Raw genomic sequence first — 24,436 nt, forward strand, 5'->3', positions numbered from 1 at the left:
TTCAGTTTCTGAGTAATGTGTATAATGGCATCAATTTTCACCTTTATTTGGTGTGTGTTTATAGAGAGAACGTACAGGATATATATGTATATATGGAGGGAGAGAATAGGAGAATCTAAATAAACATACACGTGTGTGTGTGTATAAAGAAAAGAGAGAGAGAGAGACTTTTAAAGGCAGGATATAAAGGTGGATTCTGGAGTCGGGTGTCTGGCTGGGTTTTGTCCCCAGTTTACCAGTTACTCACTCTCTTGGGAGAATTACTTTCACCACTCTCTGCTTTGGTTTCCTCATCTGTAAACTGAATTGAATCAAAGTTTACATCACAGGCTTGATTTGAGGATTAAACAAGTTCCTGTTTGTAAAGGCCTTGGCCTACTGGGAATAGTGCATGACCTACAGCAAAAGCTACGTAGCCATGACGGCAGTGGTTGTCCGGAGGTGAACGGACTTTCTCTTTTTGGTCTAAATGGTGTCAAGACTGGCCAGGCGGGCAGTAACACCTGTAGCACAGACCTTGTGCAGTCAGCACCCCAAGCTAAGGTTCTTAAGGGCCCACGTCTGGTCTTTTCAAGTGGGAGTTGAGTTCGCTCTGTGTCTGTTCAGAGCTGCAGCCTGCAGCGCTGTCCTGGACCCCGAGTGGCCGCAGGTGAAGGTGTGCGAAGACCCAGAGGAACAGCCCACTGAAAATTACCCGAAGTGCATCCCCTGCTCATTGTGGGTTCACATTATTTTCCTTCGGCACAAAAGTGGCTCATTTCATTTGTACAACATAATTCTTTATGTGTGGAGAGAGTGGGAAGCAGCTTAGTACCCAGAATCGTTTACCCCTTATTATGGCCCAGTTATCACAACGTGCCATTTTTTGTTGTGATCAAAGCACATTTCCACTCCTACAGAGACCCTGAGCCCGAACAGAGGCGCCTCGGCTTGGTTTTTCACGGACACAGGTTTCTAAGGAAAATGCAGAGGAAACTTTATAACTGTGGTCTTGGGCTCCCTTGGCAGCCTCTTCTTTTTTTTTTTTTTTTTTTTTTTTTTTTTGCGGTACGCGGGCCTCTCACTGTTGTGGCCTCTCCCGTTGTGGAGCACAGGCTCCGCACGCGCAGGCTCAGCGGCCATGGCTCACGGGCCCAGCCGCTCCGCGGCATGTGGGATCTTCCCCGACCGGGGCACGAACCCGTGTCCCCTGCATCGGCAGGTGGACTCCCAACCACTGCGCCACCAGGGAAGCCCAGCCTCTTCTTTTTTGATTGTTTTCAGAAAAGGAAAAGAAATGGAGCTTCTGTTAAGATTCATGTTATGAAGCCTTAGTGAACTTGGAGCTTTTTAAAGCACCCAACTTGTCCGCGTCCCCAAGAAGCAATTGCCCGGGTGCGGGTCGCACCACGGGCCCGGAAGAGCATCTTCAGGCTGCCAGAGACTCATCGTTTGTGGGAAGGAACAGGACCAAGTTAGACTTTAATGAAAAACCTGGGTTTATTGCCCCCATTGAGATTTCATTTAAACTGGTTACAGAGTGCTGTTGATGGGGCTTTTGGAGACTGGTTGCGGTGTCTTTGCCCGATTTTCTTTGTTTTTGCTCTGAAAATCCCCTTCTTTTTCCTCTTCTCTCTGTCACCCCTGTCTGGGGCCTGCTCTATCCCTTCTCCCTTCCTCTGTCCCCCTCTCTGTTTTAGAAAGCCTCCAGCACATAGTAAGCTCTCAGTGAATACTGTCATTTTTCCTTCCCAGCCATCTGGACCTATACTTAGTTTTCTCTTTCTTTCTGTTCTGTTATCTTTCTCCCTCTCTCCCTCCCCTCAACCAACTGAATTATCTCCATCAGCCTGGTCCCTCCCCGTCCTTCCCCACCCCCTCATCCTCCCCTGGGAGTCTCTTTCTCTGTTGCCCTTCCTTTCATTTTAATCTCAATATCAATCAGTCAATTAATCTCGCTCTCTCTTTTAGTCTGTCCGCCGCCTCCCAACTTTGCTTTGCTTCTCTTGTGGTCTCTACCTCTGTGTTTTCAATGTCCTTTTGCCTCCTAGCTTCTTAACCTTTGTTTTTGAAACATTATAATCACTGGAGAAACTTTAAAAAAAAAACATCCTAATGACCAGGCTGAACCCTAGGCCAATTAAAGCAGGGTTTATGGGAATGCAACTCAAGCATCAGCATATTTTTAAAGCTCCCCGGTTGATTCCCAGGCAGAGCCCAGACTGAGAAGCATCGTCTTGCTTCCGATTGGGTCACGGTTGTTGTGCAGAGCCAGCTTTATGTCGCTGTGGCTTATTAAGGATGTCTCCGGGTGATCCACTTTGATATGCTTCAGTCTTGCGTTTTGTGAAATGCATTTCCTCTTGAGCTGGTTTCCAGTATGGGTTCTGTGGTCTTTGCCCTTCTTTCAAGGTCCTAAGAGCCCAGGTCAGAAACGAAGGAGAGGTGAGACCGGGCTTCGGTCAGGACGGGAGTAGCATAGGGGCTTGCGATGGGGCCAGATAGGCTATACCCTTGGCCTTATCTAACACCGTGTCTAAATGCAGAGAGACAGTAAAGGCATAACCACGGTCTGGAGCCTCTAGTTTTTGGACATTTGAGTGGAAAGTGGGCTTGGATTAGGGTCAGGTTTTGTGGAATGGGGCCAATGCCCTTCTAGAATGTCAACTGCCCCATCTGGGGTGTGGGAAGTGCTAATGCACAGAGCATGCCATACTAGCAGTCTCTTCAAATGACAGAGAGTCAAGGCATTTGCTTCACTGAGATGTCGCGTTAGAAGAAAATCAAGCATTTGCCTGGTGGACTCTGAAATCACTGTAGCACTCTGTCAGGTAGAGGAAGAAGCAACCGATGCAGAAAATCTCTTGGAAAGCCTGCCTGGTGGGCTGATATTCTGGAGGTTTTAAAACCAGGCTGAGTTTGGGGAACTTGCTGAACACTACTCTAAAAGGATAAATCTTCAATTCAGTATGTGGTTTCCCCCACTGGACGTGTGTTCAGTGACCATTTATAGATCAGTTGAAAAGTATCTGGTGGCTATGGGGGAACTCAAGTCAAATAGGTGATGTGAGAATGATCCTGGAACTTTCTCCACCATGTTCCAGGAGTGGACAGCCCCAAATACTATGGTCCCGCTAGGCAGAAATGTCCTCAAATTCAAAGTCCAGCAGGGAGAATCTGCCTGTCCCAGGTGGCTCCCACCAAAGGACCCCTGTCCTGTGCCTGAAGCCCAGGACCCACGCCCAGGGGACAGCTTGGGCTCTTTCGACTTTCCTTGCTCTGTCCTGAGGGCGCTGAACAAATACAGCCCAGCTGAGCTCAACTAATCCGCCAGTAACAGTTCGTTCCTCAGGCTGGCCTGCAGCAGACAGTGCAGGCTTCCCAAGGGCTCAGCAGCCTGCTCTGCTACACGCTGACCTCCAGCTCAAAGGCGGCAGGATGAGTTGGTGGCAGCCCCTTTGGGGGCTGAATATCCACTCTCCTTGCAGAATTTGACCTTAGAATCTAGGCATTGGCTTGTGCATTCAAATAGGTTAAAGACCTGTATTACTTAAGGCATTTATTTGCATGTAATCATTCAGTTAGTTTTGTTTGAGGGTGGCCTGGTGAACCCCAGGGGCTCTCAACTCTAGCTGGAAGTTAGAATTATAGGGTGTGGGGAGAAGGGGCATTTGGAAAAAAAAAAAAAAACAAACAATGCCCAGGCCCCAGCCCCCCGAAATTTCTGATTTTGTTGGTCTGGGGTGGGTATTTTTTTTTTAAGCAATTGGCTGTGGTTGTTTTAAGACCCTAATTCTAATGCGAATGACATGGTGGAAAGCACAGGAATGAGCCCAGGGCAACCGAGTTCCGGGTTCTAGAGCTCAGGTTTGCCGCCCCCTAGCGGTGAAACTATGGAATGATCAGGCTGCTCCTCTGTGAAGTGTCAGGGATGGGTGCGACAGAAATCTTCAGCGAGCATCAGAATTCACCAGGGAGCCTGGAAATTCTGCAGAAGCTCTAGGGGGAATTAAGTTGCTTTTCACGGGGGTGGGGAGGGGCGCACGGGCTCCACAGGTGATGTTGCCCAGCATTCCAGAGCCTCCTGATGGGCAAGCTCCCAGGTGCCTTTGAGCTAGAAAGCGTAGGGCGATGTGATCTTTTGGAAGCAGCACCTTGCTTATGTGGGCGACCCAGGCATCTAGCAAGGTCCCTGTCCTCAAAGAACTAGAACATAATTGGCATAAGTGGGGCTCATGGGGAGCGTCGTGGTGCAGAGAGAGCAATGGATGGGCAGCTAGAAAATAATGTGTGAAATGAAAAAACCATGAGGTTGGGACTATTCTGGTGGTGCAGTGATTAAGAACCCTCCTGCCAATGCAGGGGACACGGGTTCGAGCCCTGGTCCGGGAAGATCCCACATGCCGTGGAGCAACTAAGCCCATGCGCCACAGCTACTGAGCCTGCAAACCACAGCTACTGAGCCCGCATGCCACAACTACTGAAGCCCGTGCGCCTAGAGCCCGTGCTCTGCAACAAGAGAAGCCACCGCAATGAGCAGCCCGCGCACCGCAACTAGAGAAAGCCCACGTGCAGCAACGAAGACCCAATGCAGCCAAAAATAAATAAATACATTTATTAAAAAACCCCACAAAACAAAAACAAACAAAAATACCATAAGGTCAGTTAACAAGGAGGCAGGAAGGCTGAGGGGTGACTGCGTTTTCACGAGTGCACAAGATGGCTTACATGGAGGACAATGTGGTCTCCCTTTCCACCCAGAGCTCTTACTGGACTCGGTTGTACTGTGAGTGTAGGAAGCGTCTCTTGCTGGGACAGCTGTGAGAGTCTCGAGAGAACTGTATTTTTTAACAGGCTTGTAAAGGAGCTTGCAGGTTTTCTTCCTCACGGGACCTTAAAAATAAAAGTTTTTAAAAAGCAGAGGAAAAGATCTGTTTTCCTTTATATGTCAAGAAGCTTCTGCTGACCCATCCTTAGAAGAACGTTATGAAACATTTATTTGGACATGTTTTTCCAGGAGAAGGGATGGCTGGTTTGTTTTTCCATTCTGTTCCATGGTCTGTCCTTGTGATGGTTTTTATGAGGCAACTGACAAGGCTAGAGGTGGTGTCTGCAGCTGGGAAGACAGTCTTTCTCGGCATGGGATGGAAGCTGCATTTCTGGACTGCTTGGCTTTTAGTCTCAGCATCACAAACTAAATTGTGGGGTTATGGGAAAATCACTCCACCTCTTGAAGGTTTCGGTGTCCACATCTCGAAGTGAGGGAGATGTTTTCGGTGGTCCCTTCTAGCTCTGATAATGTCCTCACTCAGATGTAGATGAGCTAGTTCCTTATAGGGAGCAAAAACCTGGAGACTGTACCCTATCATGGAATTAAACATGAAAGCAAGGTGCCGTAGTGGGGGCACTCTGGATTGCTAGTGGGTTCAGGACTGCAGGACCACCATGTATGTCTGTGCAGGGGCCCTGTCAAGGGGGTAAGGAATGAGGTGGGAATCCAGTTCCAACTCCCCTTGCTGAGCGGAGCAGTCTCTCCAAGGAAGTGATGTTTGAGGTCACACTCTTATTTACCTATCTATTTAAATAGAAGTATGGTCGATTTACAATGTTGTGTTAATTTTTGCTGTACAGCAAAGTGATACCGTTTTATATTAAGTTTTATATATATACTTTTAAAAATATTCTTTTTCCATTATGGTGTATCATAGGATTTTTTTTTTTAACATCTTTATTGGGGTATAATTGCTTTACAATGGTGTGCTAGTTTCTGCTTTATAACAAAGTGAATCAGTCATACATAAACATATGTTCCCATATGTCTTCCCTGTTGCGTCTCCCTCCCTCCCACCCTCCCTATCCCACCCCTCCAGGCTGTCACAAAGCACCGAGCCAATATCCCTGTGCCATGCGGCTGCTTCCCACTAGCTATCTACCTTACTGCGTTTGTTAGTGTGTATATGTCCATGACTCTCTCTCGCCCTGTCACAGCTCACCCTTCCCCCTCCCCATAACCTCAAGTCCGTTCTCTAGGAGGTCTGCGTCTTTATTCCTGCTTTACCCCTAGGTTCTTCATGACATTTTTTTTCTTAAATTCCATATATATGTGTTAGCATACGGTATTTGTCTTTTTCTTTCTGACTTACTTCACTCTGTATGACAGACTCTAGGTCTATCCACCTCATTACAAATAGCTCAATTTCGTTTCTTTTTATGGCTGAGTAATATTCCATTGTATATATGTGCCACATCTTCTTTGTCCATTCATCCGATGACGGGCACTTAGGTTGTTTCCATCTCCGCGCTATTGTAAATAGAGCTGCAATGAACATTTTGGTACATGACTCTTTTTGAATTTTGGTTTTCTCAGGGTATATGCCCAGTAGTGGGATTGCTGGGTCATATGGTAGTTCTATTTGTAGTTTTTTAAGGAACCTCCATACTGTTCTCCATAGTGGCTGAACCAATTCACATTCCCACCAGCAGTGCAAGAGTGTTCCCTTTTCTCCACACCCTCTCCAGCATTTATTGTTTCTAGATTTTTTGATGATGGCCATTCTGACTGGTGTGAGATGATATCTCATTGTAGTTTTGATTTGCATTTCTCTAATGATTAATGATGTTGAGCATTCTTTCATGTGTTTGTTGGCAGTCTGTATATCTTCTTTGGAGAAATGTCTATTTAGGTCTTCTGCCCATTTTTGGATTGGGTTGTTTGTTTTCTTGTTATTGAGCTGCATGAGCTGCTTGTAAATTTTGGAGATTAATCCTTTGTCGGTTGCTTCATTTGCAAATATTTTCTCCCATTCTGAGGGTTGTCTTTTGGTCCTGTTTATGGTTTCCTTTGCTGTGCAAAAGCTTTGAAGTTTCATTAGGTCCCATTTGTTTATTTTTGTTTTTATTTCCATTACTCTAGGAGGTGGGTCAGAAAGGATCTTGCTGTGATTTATGTCATAGAGTGTCCTGCCCATGTTTTCCTCTAAGAGTTTAATAGTTTCTGGCCTTACATTTAGGTCTTTAATCCATTTTGAGCTTATTTTTGTGTATGGTGTTAGGGAGTGATCTAATCTCATACTTTTACATGTACCTGTCCAGTTTTCCCAGCACCACTTATTGAAGAGGCTGTCCTTTCTCCATTGTACATTACTGCCACCTTTATCAAAGATAAGGTGTCCATATGTGCATGGGTTTACCTCTGGGCTTTCTATCCTGTTCCATTGATCTATCTTTCTGTTTTTGTGCCAGTACCATACCGTCTTGATAACTGTAGCTTTGTAGTATAGTCTGAAGTCAGGGAGCCTGATTCCTCCAGTTCCTTCTTTCGTTCTCAAGATTGCTTTGGCTATTCGGGGTCTTTTGTGTTTCCATACAAATTGTGAAATTTTTTGTTCTAGTTCTGTGAAAAATGCCAGTGGTAGTTTGATAGGGATTGCATTGAATCTATAGATTGCTTTGGGTAGTAGAGTCATTTTCACAATGTTGATTCTTCCAATCCAAGAACATGGTATATCTCTCCATCTATTTGTATCATCTTTAATTTCTTTCATCAGTGTCTTATAATTTTCTGCATACAGGTCTTTTGTCTCCTTAGGTAGGTTTATTCCTAGATATTTTATTCTTTTTGTTGCAATGGTAAATGGGAGTGTTTTCTTGATTTCACTTTCAGATTTTTCATCATTAGTATATAAGAATGCCAGAGATTTCTGTGCATTAATTTTGTATCCTGCCACTTTACCAAATTCATTGATTAGCTCTAGTAGTTTTCTGGTAGCATCTTTAGGGTTCTCTATGTATAGGATCATGTCATCTGCAAACAGTGACAGCTTTACTTCTTCTTTTCCGATTTGGATTCCTTTTATTTCCTTTTCTTCTCTGATTGCTGTGGCTAAAACTTCCAAAACAATGTTGAATAATAGTGGTGAGAGTGGGCAACCTTGTCTTGTTCCTGATCTTAGTGGAAATGCTTTCAGTTTTTCACCATTGAGGATGATGTTTGCTGTGGGCTTGTCATATATGGCCTTTATTATGTTGAGGAAAGTTCCCTCTATGCCTACTTTCTGCAGGGTTTTTATCATAAATGGGTGTTGAATTTTGTCAAAAGCTTTCTCTGCATCTATTGAGATGATCATATGGTTTTTCTCCTTCAATTTGTTAATATGGTTTATCACATTGATAGATTTGCGTATATTGAAGAATCCTTGCATTCCTGGAATAAACCCCACTTGATCATGGTGTATGATCCTTTTAATGTGCTATTGGATTCTGTTTGCTAGTATTTTGTTGAGGATTCTTGCATCTATGTTCATCAGTGATATTGGCCTGTAGTTTTCTTTCTTTGTGACATCCTTGTCTGGTTTTGGTATCAAGGTGATGGTGGCCTCGTAGAAGGAGTTTGGGAGTGGTCCTCCCTCTGCTATATTTTGGAAGAGTTTGAGAAGGATAGGTGTTAGCTCTTCTCTAAATGTTTGATAGAATTCGCCTGTAAAGCCATCTGGTCCTGGGCTTTTCTTTGTTGGAAGGTTTTTAATCACAGTTTCAATTTCAGTGCTTGTGATTGGTCTGTTCATATTTTCTATTTCTTCCTGATTCAGTCTTGGCAGGTTGTGCATTTCTAAGAATTTGTCCATTTCTTCCAGATTGTCCATTTTATTGGCATAGAGTTGCTTGTAGTAATCTCTCATGATCTCTTTTATCTCTGCAGTGTCAGTTGTCACCTCTCCTTTTTCATTTCTAATTCCATTGATTTGAGTCTTCTCCCTTTTTTTCTTGATGAGTCTGGCTAGTGGTTTATCTATTTTGTTTATCTTCTCAAAGAACCAGCTTTTAGTTTTATTGATCTTTGCTATTGTTTCCTTCATTTCTTTTTCATTTATTTCTGATCTGATTTTTATGATTTCTTTCCTTCTGCTAGCTTTGGGGTTTTTTTGTTCTTCTTTCTCTAATTGCTTGAGGTGCAAGGTTAGGTTGTTTATTCGAGATGTTTCCTGCTTCTTAAGGTGGGCTTGTATTGCTATAAACTTCCCCCTTAGAACTGCTTTTGCTGCATCCCACAGGTTTTGGGTCGTTGTGTCTCCATTGTCATTTGTTTCTAGGTATTTTTTGATTTCCTCTTTGATTTCTTCAGTGATATCTTCATTATTAAGTAGTGTATTGTTTAGCCTCCATGTGTTTGTATTTTTTACAGATCTTTTCCTGTAATTGATATCTAGTCTCATGACGTTGTGGTCAGAAAAGATACTTGATACAATTTCAATTTTCTTAAATTTACCAAGGCTTGATTTGTGACCTAAGATATGATCTATCCTGGAGAATGTTCCATGAGCACTTGAGAAAAATGTGTATTCTGTTGTTTTTGGATGGAGTGTCCTATAAATATCAATTAAGTCCATCTTGTTTAATGTATCATTTAAAGCTTGTGTTTCCTTATTTATTTTCATTTTGGATGATCTGTCCATGGGTGAAAGTGGGGTGTTTAAGTCCCCTACTATGAATGTGTTACTGTCGATTTCCCCTTTTATGGCTGTTAGTATTTGCCTTATGTATTGAGGTGCTCCTATGTTGGGTGCATAAATATTTACAATTGTTATATCTTCTTCTTGGATCGATCCCTTGATCATTATGTAGTGTCCTTCTTTGTCTCTTTTAATAGTCCTTATTTTAAAGTCTATTTTGTCTGATATGAGAATTGCTACTCCAGCTTTCTTTTGGCTTCCATTTGCATGGAATACCTTTTTCCATCCCCTTACTTTCAGTCTCTATGTGTCCCTAGGTCTGAAGTGGGTGTCTTGTAGACAGCATATATAAGGGTCTTGTTTTTGTATCCATTCAGCTAATCTGTGTCTTTTGGTGGGAGCATTTAGTCCATTTACATTTAAGGTAATTATCGATATGTATGTTCCTATTCCCATTTTCTAAATTGTTTTGGGTTCGTTATTATAGGTCTTTTCCTTCTCTTGTGTTTCTTGCCTAGAAAAGATCCTTTAGCATTTGTTGTAAAGCTGGTTTGGTGGTGCTGAACTCTCTCAGCTTTTGCTTATCTGTAAAGGTTTTAATTTCTCCATCAAATCTGAATGAGATCCTTGCTGGGTAGAGTAGTCTTGGCTGCATGTTTTTCTCCTTCATCACTTTCAGTATGTCCTGCCACTCCCTTCTGGCTTGCAGGGTTTCTGCTGAGAGATCAGCTGTTAACCTTATGGGGATTCCCTTATGTGTTATTTGTTGTTTTTCCCTTGCTGCTTTTAATATGCTTTCTTTGTATTTAATTTTTGACAGTTTGATTAATATGTGTCTTGGCGTATTTCTCCTTGGATTTATCCTGTGTGGGACTCTCTGTGCTTCCTGGACTTGATTAACTATTTCCTTTCCCATGTTAGGGAAGTTTTCAACTATAATCTCTTCAAATATTTTCTCAGTCCCTTTCTTTTTCTCTTCTTCTTCTGGAACCCCTATAATTCGAATGTTGGTGCGTTTAATGTTGTCCCAGAGGTCTCTGAGACTGTCCTCAGTTCTTTTCATTCTTTTTTCTTTATTCTGCTCTGCAGTAGTTATTTCCACTATTTTATCTTCCAGGTCACTTATCCGTTCTTCTGCCTCAGTTATTCTGCTATTGATCCCATCTAGAGTACTTTTAATTTCATTTATTGTGTTGTTCATCGTTGCTTGTTTCATCTTTAGTTCTTCTAGGTCCTTGTTAACTGATTCTTGCATTTTGTCCAATCTATTGTCCATTCTATCTCCAAGATTTCAGATCATCCTTACTATCATTATTCTGAATTCTCTTTCAGGTAGACTGCCTATTTCCTCTTCATTTGTTAGGTCTGGTGCATTTTTATCTTGCTCATTTATCTGCTGTGTGTTTTTCTGTCTTCTCATTTTGCTTATCTTACTGTGTTTGGGGTCTCCTTTTTGCAGGCTGCAGGTTCGTAGTTCCTCCTGTTTTTGATGTCTGTCTCCAGTGGCTAAGGTTGGTTCAGTGGGTTGTGTAGGCTTCCTGGTGGAGGGGACTAGTGCCTGTGTTGTGGTGGATGAGGCTGGATCTTGTCTCTCTAGTGGGCAGGTTCACGTCTGGTGGTGTGTTTGGGGGTGTCTGTGGCCTTATTATGATTTTAGGCAGCCTCTCTGCTAATGGGTGAGGTTGTGTTCCTGTTTTGCTAGTTGTTTGGCATAGGTTTTCCAGCACTGTGGCTTGCTGGTCGTTGAGTGAAGCTGGGTGCTGGTGTTAAGATGGAGGTCTCTGGGAGATTTTCGCCGTTTGATATTATGTGGAGCTGGGAGGTCTCTTGTTGATCAGTGTCCTGAAGTTGGCTCTCCTACCTCAGAGGCAGAGCCCTGCCTCCTGGCTGGAGCACCAAAAGCTTTTCATCCACACGGCTCAGGATAAAAGGGAGAAAAAGTAGAGGGAATTAGTAGAAGTATGAGGAAAGAAAGAAGGAAAGGAGGGTAGGAAGGAAGGAAGAAAGAAAGAAAGAAGCAAAGAAGGAAAGAAGGCAAGAAGGAAAGAAAGGAGGGAGGGAGGGAGGAAGGAAGGAAGGAGGGAAAGAAGGAAAAAAGACAGAAAGAAAGAAGATACAGTAAAAATAAAATAAAGTATAATAAAGTTATTGAATTAAAAAATTGTTATTTAGAAAAAAAAAAAGGGACGGAAAGAACCTTAGGACAAATGTTGGCAGCAAAGCTATACAGACAAAATCTTACACAGAAGCATGCACATACACCCTCACTAAAAGAGGTAAATGGGGAAAAATCCTAAATCTTGCTGTCAGAGACCACCTCCTCAATTTGGGATGATTCGTTGTCTAAAGGAGGGAAGGAAGGACGGAAAGAAAGAAAGAAAGAACGAAGGTAAAGTATAAGATTGTTATTAAAATTAATTATTAAGAAAAAAAAATTAAAAAAAAACATGGACGGATAGAACCCTAGGACAAATGGTGGAAGCAAGACTGTACAGACAAGATCTCACACAGAAGCATACACATACACATTCACAAGAAGAGGAAAGGGGAAAAAATCATAGATCTTGCTCCTAAAGTCCACTTCCTTAATTTGGGATGATTGGTTGTCTGTTCATGTATTCCACAGATGCAGGGTATATCTAGTTGATTGTGGAGCTTTAATCCGCTGCTTCTGAGGCTGCTGGAGAGATTTCCCTTTCTCTTCTTTGTTCTCACAGCTCCCAGGGCTAAGCTTTGGATTTGGCCCTGCCACTGCGTGTAGATCGCTGGAGGGCGTCTGTTTTTTGCTCAGACAGGATGGAGTTAAAAGAGCCGCTGATTGGGGGCTCTGGCGCACTCAGGCCGGCGGGGACGGAGGGGCACAGAGTGCGGGGCGGGCCTGCGGTGGCAAAGGCCGGCGTGACTTTGCACCAGCCTGAGGCGCGCTGTGCGCTGTCCCGGGGAAGTTGTCCCTGGATCCCGGGAACCTGGTAGTGGCGGGCTGCACAGGCTCCGCGGAAGAGGGGTGTGGAGAGTGACCTGTGCTCGCACACAGGCCCCTCGGTGGCGGCAGCAGCAGCCTTAACGTCTCCCGCCCGCCTCTGGGGTCTGCGCTTTCAGCCGCGGCTCGCGCCCGTCTCTGGGGTTCGCGCCGCGGCTCGCGCCCGTCTCTGGATTCCGCGCTTTCAGCCGCGGCTCGCGCCCGTCTCTGGGGTCCGCGCTTTCACCTGCGGCTCGCGCCCGTCTCTGGAGTTCCTTTAAGCAGCGTTCTTAAACCCCTCTCCTCACGCCCCAGGAAACAAAGAGGGAAGGAAAAGTCTCCTGCCTCTTCGGCAGGTGCAGGCTTTTCCCCGGACTCCCTCCCGGCTAGCTGTGGTGCACTAACCCCTTCAGGCTATGTTCAAGCCGCCAACCCCAGTCCTCTCCCTGTGCTCCGGCCTCAGCTCGCAGCCCCGCCCGCCCCGGCGGGTGAGCAGACAAGCCTCTCGGGCTGGTGAGTGCCGGTCGGCACCGAGCCTCTGTGCGGGAATCTCCCCGCTTTGCCCTCCGCACCCGTTGCTGTGCAGTCCTCCGCAGCTTCGAAGCTCCCCCCTCCGCCTCCCGCAGTCTCCGCCCGCGAAGGGGCTTCCTAGTGTGTGGAAACTTTTCCTCCTTCACAGCTCCCTCCCACTGGTGCAGGTGCCGTCCCTATTCTTTTGTCTCTGTTTTTTCTTTTGCCCTACCCATGTACGTGGGGAGTTTCTTGCCTTTTGGGAGGTCTGAGGTCTTCTGCCAGCCTTCAGTAGGTGTTCTGTAGGAGTTGTTCCACGTGTATATGTATTTCTGGTGTATCTGTGGGGAGGAAGGTGATCTCCGCGTCTTACTCTTCCGCCATCTTCCGCCTTCCCTATCATAGGATATTGAATATAGTTCTCTGTGCTATATAGTAGGATCTTGTTGTTTCTCCATCCTATATATAATAGCTTACATCTGCTCATCCCAACCTCCTACTGTATCCCTCCCCCTTGGCATGCACAAGTCTGTTCTCTATGTCCGTGAGTCTGTTTCTGTTTTATAGTTAAGTTCATTTGTGTCTTCTTTTAGATTCCATATATAAGTGATGTCACATGGTATTTGTCTTTCTCTTTCTGACTTCACTTACTATGACAATCTCTAGTTGCATCCATGTTACTGCGAATGGCATTATCTCACTCTTTTTTATGGCTGAGTAGTATTCCATTGTATGTATGTACTACGTCTTTATCCATTCATCTGTCGATGGACATTTAGGTTGTTTCTGTCTTGGCTATTGTGAATAGTGCTGCTATGAACATGGGAGTGCATGGATCTTTTTGAATTAGAGTTTTGTCTGGATATATGCCCAGGAGAGGGGTTGCTGGATCATATGGTAGTTCTATTTTTAGTTTTTCAAGGAACCTCCATACTGTTCTCCATAGTGGCTGCACCAACTTACATTCCCACCAACAGCGTAGGAGGGTTCCCTTTTCTCCACACCCTCTCCAGCATCTGTTATTTGTAGACTTTTTAATGATGGCCATGCTGTTGGGGTCACTCTTAATGACACCATACGTCTATCCATGGATGAAGTATGGGTGAAGAGATCCTTGTTAGATCCTGAGCGTTTCTGTCCACCAGTGCTGTCCACCCACACCCGCTCTCTGTTTCCCAGCTGGGTCTCCCTGAGCAGGAGACCATCCACACCTGTCTGAACTTTGGAGGCTCCTGCCCTCTTGGCTAAGCAAAAGCCCTATCAAAAGGTAATTACAAGGCGTGTACATTCGTTGGCACGTGTGTATGTGTGAAATGGGTTACTGAAATCCACTGAACTCAGGAGCTATTCATTGAAAGCTGGAAACGTTGATATTCTTTTCAACAAACTCTTTTTACGCCTACAGCCTTCCAAGCCGTCGAGACTACCGACCCATGCTGACGACAGAGAAGACACTGCTATTTGGGCCTGATTTTTAAACAGTGCATTATAGTGAGCGGAGTGTTGGGTGTGGGAAGGGGAGAGGCGAGAAAGCTATGTGCACACGTGTGTAAGTGTGTGTTTGTGGAGATAGTGTAGGTTCAAATACCTCTGCTTCAAGACCCAGCCTAGGACTTGCCACCTTCCAGAACCTCTTTCCTAACCAAGCCGTACTCTGAGTTTGCATCCATCCTCTCCCTGAGTGACCTTCTTAGCATGTGTGATTTTGAGTCTCCACCTGTTCCATGTAGGTGTGAAATAGGACAGTGCACATGAGAAGCTGGGGTCAGGGCACTGTCCTGTAGCTGTCAGTTCTGTTGACCAGACAACTGGTCGTCTCATGATGGCCACACTCCCTCCTACTCTCTTTCCATGGCAGGCAGCCTGTATCTGAACACATGGTAGATGGTACATCAGCCCTTGCTGGAATGATTTGAAGAAGAAGAAAAAAAAGAGGCAAGTTCTTTGCTTGAACCATTGAACTCTTAAGAACTGCCTATCAGAAGCTCTTGTTGAGGGCATTCATTATCCCCAGCAAAAGCCTTTCAGTTCTGAGCTATAAAGACATGAAAGACACTGGCCTTGGCATCACAAGAAGCTGGGCCAACAGTCCTGGGGAGAGCATACAGCCCAAACACAGAAGGATCTAATTAAACCCAACATACGGCTCTGAGCCTGGTGCTGCAGACCTGAAGACATAAAGAATACAGCTTGTCTCTTGAGATGTCTGCAGTTTGATTGCAGAGGTAGATTTTTAGACAACTAACCATAAAGCAGAAAGATAAGTGCTTCTTTTCTTTTCTTTTTTTCCCCACAACTCACACATACATACTGTATTTTATGTTTACAAGAGATGAATCAACTGACACCAAGCATTGTAAATGGATGACCACAACAAAAGCAACAATGATTGCAATTACCAAACACGAAACACACTCACACTATGTCATAATATTGACATTCAGTCCAGGAATCCTCCACTGTAACAACTCCTTTACTTTGCAGTGAAAATTGATTTGTATATTTTTTGCCTCTGAGTCCTTGTGGGATTTTTTTTTTATTCAAACAGAAAGTCCCCAAAATTATAATCATCCTCATCAGTTCACTCAGTCCCATGTAATTAATTTTTTTTATCTTGATCTTTTGTTACCACTTTTATGAATTCATCAGTTTTCCATTAGAGTTCTGAAAATGCTTATTCATTCAGTTCAGCAGTATAGTCATTTACCAATACTTGTCAGTCTTTTCCATGAATTCCTTGAAGATGAAACCCTTTTGTAGGAACATTTTTGCCAAAGCATCAGAGTACACCCAGAACTGTCTGTAAATGACAAAAGACTTAAAAATGACCACAGTTAAAGATTTGATGAAAGTTCATAATAATGCAATTGACAAGGAAATTTAGTTATTTCTGAGATACACATTTTAAAGTAATAACTAGAATTATGACTTACAACATTATACCAGAACATATAAGATTTTTAGAAATTTCATGTAATGTCTGAAACATTTATATTAACATATTTCCATACAAATAACCCAAAGAAAGTTTAGTATTAGTTGGTTTTTGTTTGTTTGTTTTATACTGCAGGTTCTTATTAGTCATCAGTTTTATACACATCAGTGTATACATGTCAATCCCAATCGCCCAATTCAGCACACCACCATCCCCACCCCACCACGGTTTTACCCGCTTTGTGTCCATACGTTTGTTCTCTACATCTGTGTCTCAACTTCTGCCCTGCAAAGCCGGTTCATCTGTACCATTTTTCTAGGATCCACATACATGTGTTAATATACGATATTTGTTTTTCTCTTTCTGACTTACTTCACTCTGTGTGACAGTCTCTAGATCCATCCACGTCTCTACAAATGACTCAATTTCGTTCCTTTTTATGGCTGAGTAATATTCCATTGTATATATATACCACACCTTCTTTATCCATTCGTCTGTCGATGGGCATTTAGGTTGCTTCCATGACCTGGCTATTGTAAATAGTGCTGCAATGAACATTGGGGTGCATGTGTCTTTTTGAATTATGGTTTTCTCTGGGCATATGCCCAGTAGTGGGATAGCTGGATCATATGTTAATTCTAGTTTTTTAAGGAACCTCCATACTGTTCTCCATAGTGGCTGTATCAATTTACATTCCCACCAACAGTGCAGAGGGTTCCCTTTTCTCCACACCCTTTCCAGCATTTGTTGTTTGTAGATTTTCTGATGATGCCCATTCTAACTGGTGTGAGGTGATACCTCATTGTAGTTTTGATTTGCATTTCTCTAATAATTAGTGATGTTGAGCAGCTGTTCATGTGCCTCTTGGTCATCTGTATGTCTCCTTTGGAGAAATGTCTATTTAGGTCTTCTGCCCATTTTTGGATTGGGTTGTTTGTTTTTTTAATATTGAGCTGCATGAGCTGTTTATATATTTTGGAGATTAACCCTTTGTCCGTTGATTCATTTTCAAATATTTTCTCCCATTCTGAGGGTTGTCTTTTTGTCTTGTTTATGGTTTCCTTTGCTGTGCAAAAGCTTTGAAGTTTCATTAGGTCCCATTTGTTTATTTTTGTTTTTATTTCCATTACTCGAGGAGGTGGATCAAAAAAGATCTTGCTGTGATTTATGTCAAAGGGTGTTCTTCCTATGTTTTCCTCTAAGAATTTTATAGTGTCTGGTCTTACATTTAAACTCAAACATTTAAACTCAAAACTCCATTTTGAGTTTATTTTTGTGTATGGTGTTAGGGAGTGTTCTAATTTCATTCTTTTACATGTAGCTGTCCAGTTTTCCCAGCACCACTTATTGAAGAGACTGTCTATTCTCCATTGTATATCTTTGCCTCCTTTGTCATAGATTAGTTGACCATAGGTGCATGGGTTTATCTCTGGGCTTTCTATCTTGTTCCATTGATCTATGTTTCTGTTTTTGTGCCAGTACCATATTATCTTGATTACTGTAGCTTTGTAGTATACTCTGAAGTCAGGGAGTCTGATTCCTCCAGCTCCATTTTTTTCCCTCAAGACTGCTTTGGCTATTCGGGGTCTTTTGTGTCTCCATATAAATTTTAAGATGATTTGTTCTAGTTCCGTTAAAAATGCCATTGGTAATTTGATAGGGATTGCATTGAATCTGTAGATTGCTTTGCGTAGTATAGTCATTTTCACAATATTGATTCTTCCAATCCAAGAACATGGTATATTTCTCCATCTGTTGGTATCATCTTTAATTTCTTTCATCAGTGTCCTATAGTTTTCTGCATGCAGGTCTTTTGTCTCCCTAGGTATGTTTATTCCTAGGTATTTTATTCTTTTTGTTGCAATGGTAAATGGGAGTGTTTCCATAATTTCTCTTTCAGATATTTCATCATTAGTGTATAGGAATGCAAGAGATTTCTGTGCATTACTTTTGTATCCTGCTACTTTACCAAATTCATTGATTAGCTCCAGTAGTTTTCTGGTGGCATTTTTAGGATTCTCTATGTATAGTGTCATGTCATCTGCAAACAGTGACAGTTTTACTTCTTCTTTTCCAATTTGTATTCCTTTTATTTCTTCTCTGATTGCTGTGGCTAGGACTTCCAAAACTATGTTGAATAATAGTGGTGAGAGTGGACATCCTTGCCTCGTTCCTGATCTTAGAGGAAATGCTTTCAGTTTTTCACCATTGAGAATGATGTTTGCTGTAGGTTTGTCGTATATGGCCTTTATTATGTTGAGGTAGGTTCCCTCTATGTCCACTTTCAGGAGAGTTTTTAATCATAAATGGGTGTTGAATTTTGTCAAAAGCTTTTTCTGCATCTATTGAGATGATCATGTGGTTTTTATTCTTCAGTTTGTTAATATGGTGTATCACATTGATTGATTTGCGTATATTGAAGAATCCTTGCATCCCTGGGATAAATCCCATTTGATCATGGTGTATAATCCTTTTAATGTGTTGTTGGATTCTGTTTGCTAGTATTTTGTTGAGGATTTTTGCATCTATATTCATCAGGGATATTGGTCTGTAATTTTCTTTTTTTTGTAGTATCTTTGTCTGGTTTTGGTATCAGGGTGATGGTGGCCTTGTAGAATGAGTTTGGGAGTGTTCCTCCCTCTACAATTTTTTGGAAGAGTTTGAGAAGGATAGGTGTTAGCTCTTCTCTAAATGTTTGATAGAATTCACCTGTGAAGCCATCTGGTCCTGAACTTTTATTTGTTGGAAGATTTTTAATCATGGTTTCAATTTCATTACTTGTGATTGTTCTGTTCATATTTTCTGTTTCTTCCTGGTTCAGTCTTGGAAGGTTATACCTTTCTAAGAATTTGTCCGTTTCTTCCAGGTTGTCCATTTTATTGGCATAGAGTTTCTTGTAGTAGTCCCTTAGGATGCAGATAGGTGCTTCTTATGTACAAGGTTATATATAAAGTTTTTTCAACCTACAGAGAGGGGATCAAGTCTTTCTGGGCTGTTGGAGGAAGGCCTCTTGGAGGAAGGGCTATTTGAACTGGACCTTGTAGGATGACTAGGAGTTCGCTAGGCAGAGAAGCAGTGGAAGAGAATGTTAGGCAGAGAGAACTAAAAGAAGACAAGACCTATAAAACTGCATGGTGTTTGGAAATTAGGGAGCAGCTAATGTAGCCGAAGCTGAAAGTATATGGTTGGGTGGAATGCAGAGGGCAAGAAGTGAAATTATACGATAATAATGATTAACATTTATTGAGTGCTTTCTGTGTATCGGGCATCATACTAAGCATTTTCGTGTTATTCATTTAATCTTTAAAACGTACATATGATGTAGGTACTGTTTGCCTCATTTTACTTTTGGGGAAATTGAGGTACAGTAATTAAGTGTTGATACTTAGGAGAAAAAAACTTTCCCAAGGTGACATAATTAGTAAATGGTGGAGCTGGGATGTGACCCCAGGCAGCTTGCCACCAGACCTTGTGCCCTTCCCCACTGTGCTGTTAGTGTGTGAATATTGTAGATGTCCTGAGGGTTCTCCATGGACACGGTTGGGGAGACATAGCTTCAGGGAGAAGAAGTCCTCAAAAAGAGGTACAGGAAGCGGAGTTAGGTGGGGATGGGGGAGGTGGGAGGACATCCCAGGCAAGGAGGAATGCTACTGTCAAAACACAGAGGCTGGAAGGAGACACTGGCCTGGCCCATTGGTCTGGGTCAGTTGCCTGGTTCTCTCTGGGCCAGCCCAAATGCACATCTTAGCTGGGAGTCCCCAGAGCATCTCTGCTCTCTAGAAAGGTCCCGGAAACTGAAGTCTGCTCAGTTTCTTTTAGGGTACCTTCCTGCTTCTCAGTGGCCTAAGAAGAGGTAGTGGGGCATCCAGAGTTTGACAATGCATGTAGGAAACCCACAGGTCAATCTTCCCCCCTGTTATGTGTGGTTTTTAAAGTGTGTCTTCTACCAAGCGCTCCTGGGTGAGGACGGGTGCTCTCTGCCAGTGGGATTTAATGAATCCAGCAGTGCCTTTCTCCCCACTTTCAATCCCCGAGGGGTGTTCAGCCGGCTGAGCAGCGGAAGGTGCCAACTGCTCACGTTTAAATAAGAGAGCCATCGGGGCAGGGTAGCAGAGGCCAAAGGGAGATCACTGCCCAAGTGAAATTGAATTCTGTTGGAGTTAAATTGAGGCTCGGAGTGGTCTTTTTACAAACATACTCATTGGTTTGGCTGTCACTTTCATTTAGCAGGCTTGTCGTCTGAGCCGTGGCAGGCCGGCTGAGTCACAGCCGCCGCTGCAAAGCCCGAGCCTGGGAAGCTGGGAGCCGGAGTGTGGTGGGGAGAGTGTAAGGAGAAACAAGTCAGAAGGAGGGTCTAGTCTTCAGGCTGCCGGCTTATTCTCCCCCACCCTGGCCAAGGAACTGCAAAATCAAAATTATATCATGACACAGAAGACTAAGCATGACGAAGGGTGAAGTCCTGGTTAAGACCCATCAGTAGCTGTGTCCACCTGGGTGACTTATGGAGCCCACCGTGCCTCACTTTCCTCATTTGTAAAAAAGACTTTAAAAAGAGCAGCAGTGTTCAGACTCCTGGTGAGAGTTGACTGAAATAAATTTGCCAAGTACTTAACTCAATGATCAGCCAGTAGTAGGTCTTTAGTAAAGGTACATTTTAAAAAATTGTGAATGGTAAATGAGTCCTATGCCAGGACAACTAGGAAGGCACTTGTATTTTACAATACCTGTGTACCGCCGTTTCTGAAATTTCGCCCTTTGGAATACATTCCTCTTCGAGTCCTTTTTTTTTAAAAAATAAATTTATTTATTTATTTATTTTTGGCCGCGTTGGGTTTTTATTGCTGCGCACTGGCTTTCTCTAGTTGCGGCGAGCGGAGGCCACTCTTCGTTGCGGTGCGCGCGCTTCTCATTGCGGTGGCTTCTCTTGCTGTGGAGCACGGGCTCTAGGAGCACGGGCTTCAGTAGTTGTGGCACGTGGGCTCAGTAGTTGTGGCACGTGGGCTCAGCAGTTGTGGCTCGTGGGCTCTAGAGTGCAGGCTCAGTAGTTGTGGCGCATGGGCTTAGTTGCTCTGCGGCATGTGGGATCTTCCTGGACCAGGGCTCGAACCCATGTCCCGTGCATTGGCCGGCGGATTCTCAACCACTGTGCCACCAGGGAAGCCCTTTGAGTCTTTTTTTTTAAAGTCACATCTGCCTGGGAGGGAGACTTGAGTCAGTAGCAGAATGAGGCCGAGAGAACTAGTTGACTGTGTCATGGAGGGGCAGAGAGATAGGGAGGGTGGGAGAGGTTGGTGCAGATGGGGAAGGTGAGACAAATCTTACAGTTCTGTGGCGACAAGGCCTTGGGTAGTAGTAATAAAACGTGGTGGTGGCCAGTTTAAGAAGATGAGAACAGGGCTGTAGCGGTTCCCTTGTGGGTTTGTAAGGTTTTACGTAGAAAATGGCATCGAGGTCTGGCGAACTGAAGATATAGTTCTAAGCCTTGAGGATGGTCATCAGGGAAAAGTGATGAGTTTGGGGATGGTCTGAGGAGCAGGTGTGGAAGAAGGAGGTAGCGTTTTGGTGGTAAGTGCTTCTTTTTCTTCCAAGGGTGGCTGTTAATGGAGCTGGTGCACAGGGGATGACTTGAACAATGCCAAGGTGAAAAAGCCAGCTGGCAAGAGTTGAGATCCTGGGACTTGCTTCCCGATCATGGCCGAGAGGGTCGGGTCTAGAGAGTCCTCTTGATTCTTGCTTTGAGACCTTGGACAAGTGCCTTCTGCTCCCTGGGCCTTTGTTCCCATGTAATTCAGGAAGCAAATGATAACCAAGGCCAAGCTGGTGACCGAGGGCATCAGAGGGGCCAGGTGCTTCTGTCTCATTTCTGTTGCCTTACTCCTTACCTTCCCCCAGCCATCGAGCCTGGGGAGGCACTTGGGTTTGTGACCCTGAACTAGACTGATCAGACGAGGTCTGAGGTACCTTTGCGCTCTCCTGTGCCAGTATTCTAATGCCCAACTACAGGCACCCTCAGCTCTTAACTTGAGGCGTCCTACTCTGGAGTCCTCTGAGCCATAAGGCTTCATGGGACAGAATTTAGGGGGTTCATGAACTTATATGGAATAGAAGAAAATCATAGCTTTATTTTCATAAACTTCTAATTGCAATATAGTTTTTTGCTCACTTATGAATCTAGGTGACAAACCACAGTCGTATTAGCAATACCCACCTACCTACTCTGTCGGCTACAGAAACAGAGTATTTTCACATTACGGTGCTGGCTCCCAGTTTGCATGTCCTTGTGGAGCCCCTCCCTCACACATCTGGACTGGGCTGGTGATGCAGTCTAACCAGTAGAATGTAGGAGAAATGTTGTATCTGTCTTGGACTTCACCTTAAGACAGCCTGGCAGCTTTGACTTTTGTACTTTTGGGGGGCCCTGCAAAACCATATGAAACATCTGGCCACACTGCTGGCGAGATCATGTGAATAGGCTTAGTGAGAGGAGGGGCCCTAGACTACATGGAAAAAGAATGCCCTACCATCCCAGGGCCCTAACTGAACGCAGCGTTCCAGCCATCCTCACCAAGAGGCAAGATACGAGAGGCAGCTCTCTGGAATGTTAACTCCAGCCCCCAGATGAGTACAGTCCTAGCTGCCATCAGGTAAAACAGAAGAACCACCCAGCCAAGCCTAGTCCATCCACAGACTTGTGAGCTACCTTAAAATGGTTTTCATTTTTAAGCCGTTAAGTTTGGGAATGGTTTCTATGCAGCACTAGGGAACTGAAATGGAGCCTTACAGTTTTTATTTTATTTTATTTTATTTATTTATTTTTTCCGCGGTACGCGGGCCTGTCACTGCTGTGGCCTCTCCCGTTGTGGAGCACAGGCTCCGGACGCGCAGGCTCAGTGGCCATGGCTCACGGGTCCAGCCGCTCCGCGGCATGTGGGATCTTCCCGGACCGGGGCACGAACCCGTGTCCCCTGCATCAGCAGGCGGACTCTCAACCACTGCGCCGCCAGGGAAGCCCGAGCCTTATAGTTTTACTTGAACTCAATTGAGTCCCAAAGCGTCTGTACCCATCTGAATGCCCGCCTTCACAGGTGTTTGACATCCTTCATGAGCCAGTAGGGTGTGCCCACTACTTAAGATGTCCCAAATGAAGACATGATAAAAGGTGCCTGGTGAACTATTAGTTGGCAAGTATTCCTTCAACCCAGCTGTCCTGCTGCCCAATGAGAGGAGCTGCTGCAGTTCCTAGGATACTTAGACTTTGGTTGGAGAAAGAGATTGTTTCCGGCCACGTGAAATAAATGCATAATAGGAAGTCCAGGCAGAAGGTGTGACTGGGGCTCAGTGAAGGGGCTTTACCCTGACCTCCACCAGGAAAGGCCTTTACAGGAGTGGAGGCTTGAGCCTGACTTTGAAGCAAGAGCAAAATTTGGAGTAGTTGGGGAAAGTGGGGAAGGTATTCACAGCAGGACAAGAGCTATGAGCAAATCCACAGACCAAGGCTGTGATGATTAATTTTATGTCAGTGTGGCTGGAATGCGGTGCCGATATTTGATTAAACATTATTCTGGACGTTTGTGAGGGTGCTTTGGGGATGAGATTTTACACATAGTGGACTTTGAGTAAAGCAGATTGCCCTCCCCAATGTGGGTGGGCCTCATCCAATCAGGTGAAAGGCTGGCCACCCCTGAGCAAGAGGGAATTCCCCAGCAGACGGCCTTCAGACTTTGCAACGCCTGCTTTTCCTAGTTCTCTAGCAGACTGCCTTTGGATTCAAAGTGCAGCTCTTTCCTGAGTCTCTGGCCTACTGGCTTCCCTCATCAGGTTTTAGACTCACCAGTCCTCCCCAATCCCATGAGCCAGTTCCTTAAAATAAATCTTTCTCTGTATATCCATACAGATCATATTGGTTCTGTTTGTCTGGAGAACCTGAGTAACAGAGTGAAGAGGGTATTCATAGTAGCCAAGGCCAAGCTTGTTCGGAGTTCAGTGAACTCTGGGGATTGGTCTTGGTCAATGGGGAGAGTTTTATGGGGCCTCAGAGGTCTTAGGGACCCATCAATAGGGGTCTGGGTGCCAGGAGTTTGAGTTTTTTCTTTTGCCAGGGAGAACAATGGAAGGTTTGAACAGTTCAAATTTAATAAAAATTCAGTGGATGCCCAATTTCCTCTCCATTTCTATTCTTATGTTCCAGATTATTCTATCATCTGCCTTTCCTCTCTGGTCAGCCAAAATGATCATGTTTAACCATCAAGTCATTCCTGGGATTCTGGAGCCCCAATTTTCTTTATGAAATCCCGGGATGACCTTGGGGAGAGGTGAATAAAGAGAGGGGCAGTGAATGCAGAGGAGGTGGCCTCTCGCTTCCCGAAGCAACAGTTTGCCACCATCCAGGAAAGACGGTTTGGTGGGACCTTGCTCTGGTCTTGACGTATATCTTCCCTACTAACTCCTTATTTGAAAAAGCTATTGAAAGGCTGGGGGCATTGTGGATGAGAGCTTCCATGATGAGAATGAAAAGGAAGCACGAGAGCATATGCGTGAAAAAGTGATTTGGGTCTAATTTTGTATCTCAGGCGTTAGCTTGCTCTGGGCTGTAGCTTTCAGTGG

At 44.2% G+C, this 24,436-nt stretch overlaps 1 protein-coding gene across 1 annotated transcript in view; it reads left to right on the top strand.

Moving 5' to 3' along the window:
- Positions 1-24,436, top strand: part of GPR39 (G protein-coupled receptor 39) — a gene marked incomplete at its 3' end in the record, with an annotated part of 240,179 nt that overhangs the window by 178,760 nt on the left and 36,983 nt on the right. The window lies entirely within an intron of this gene.

The sequence above is a fragment of the Leucopleurus acutus genome, assembly GCF_964270905.1.
Source record: "Leucopleurus acutus genome assembly, chromosome: 6".
Classification (NCBI taxonomy): domain Eukaryota; kingdom Metazoa; phylum Chordata; class Mammalia; order Artiodactyla; family Delphinidae; genus Leucopleurus; species Leucopleurus acutus.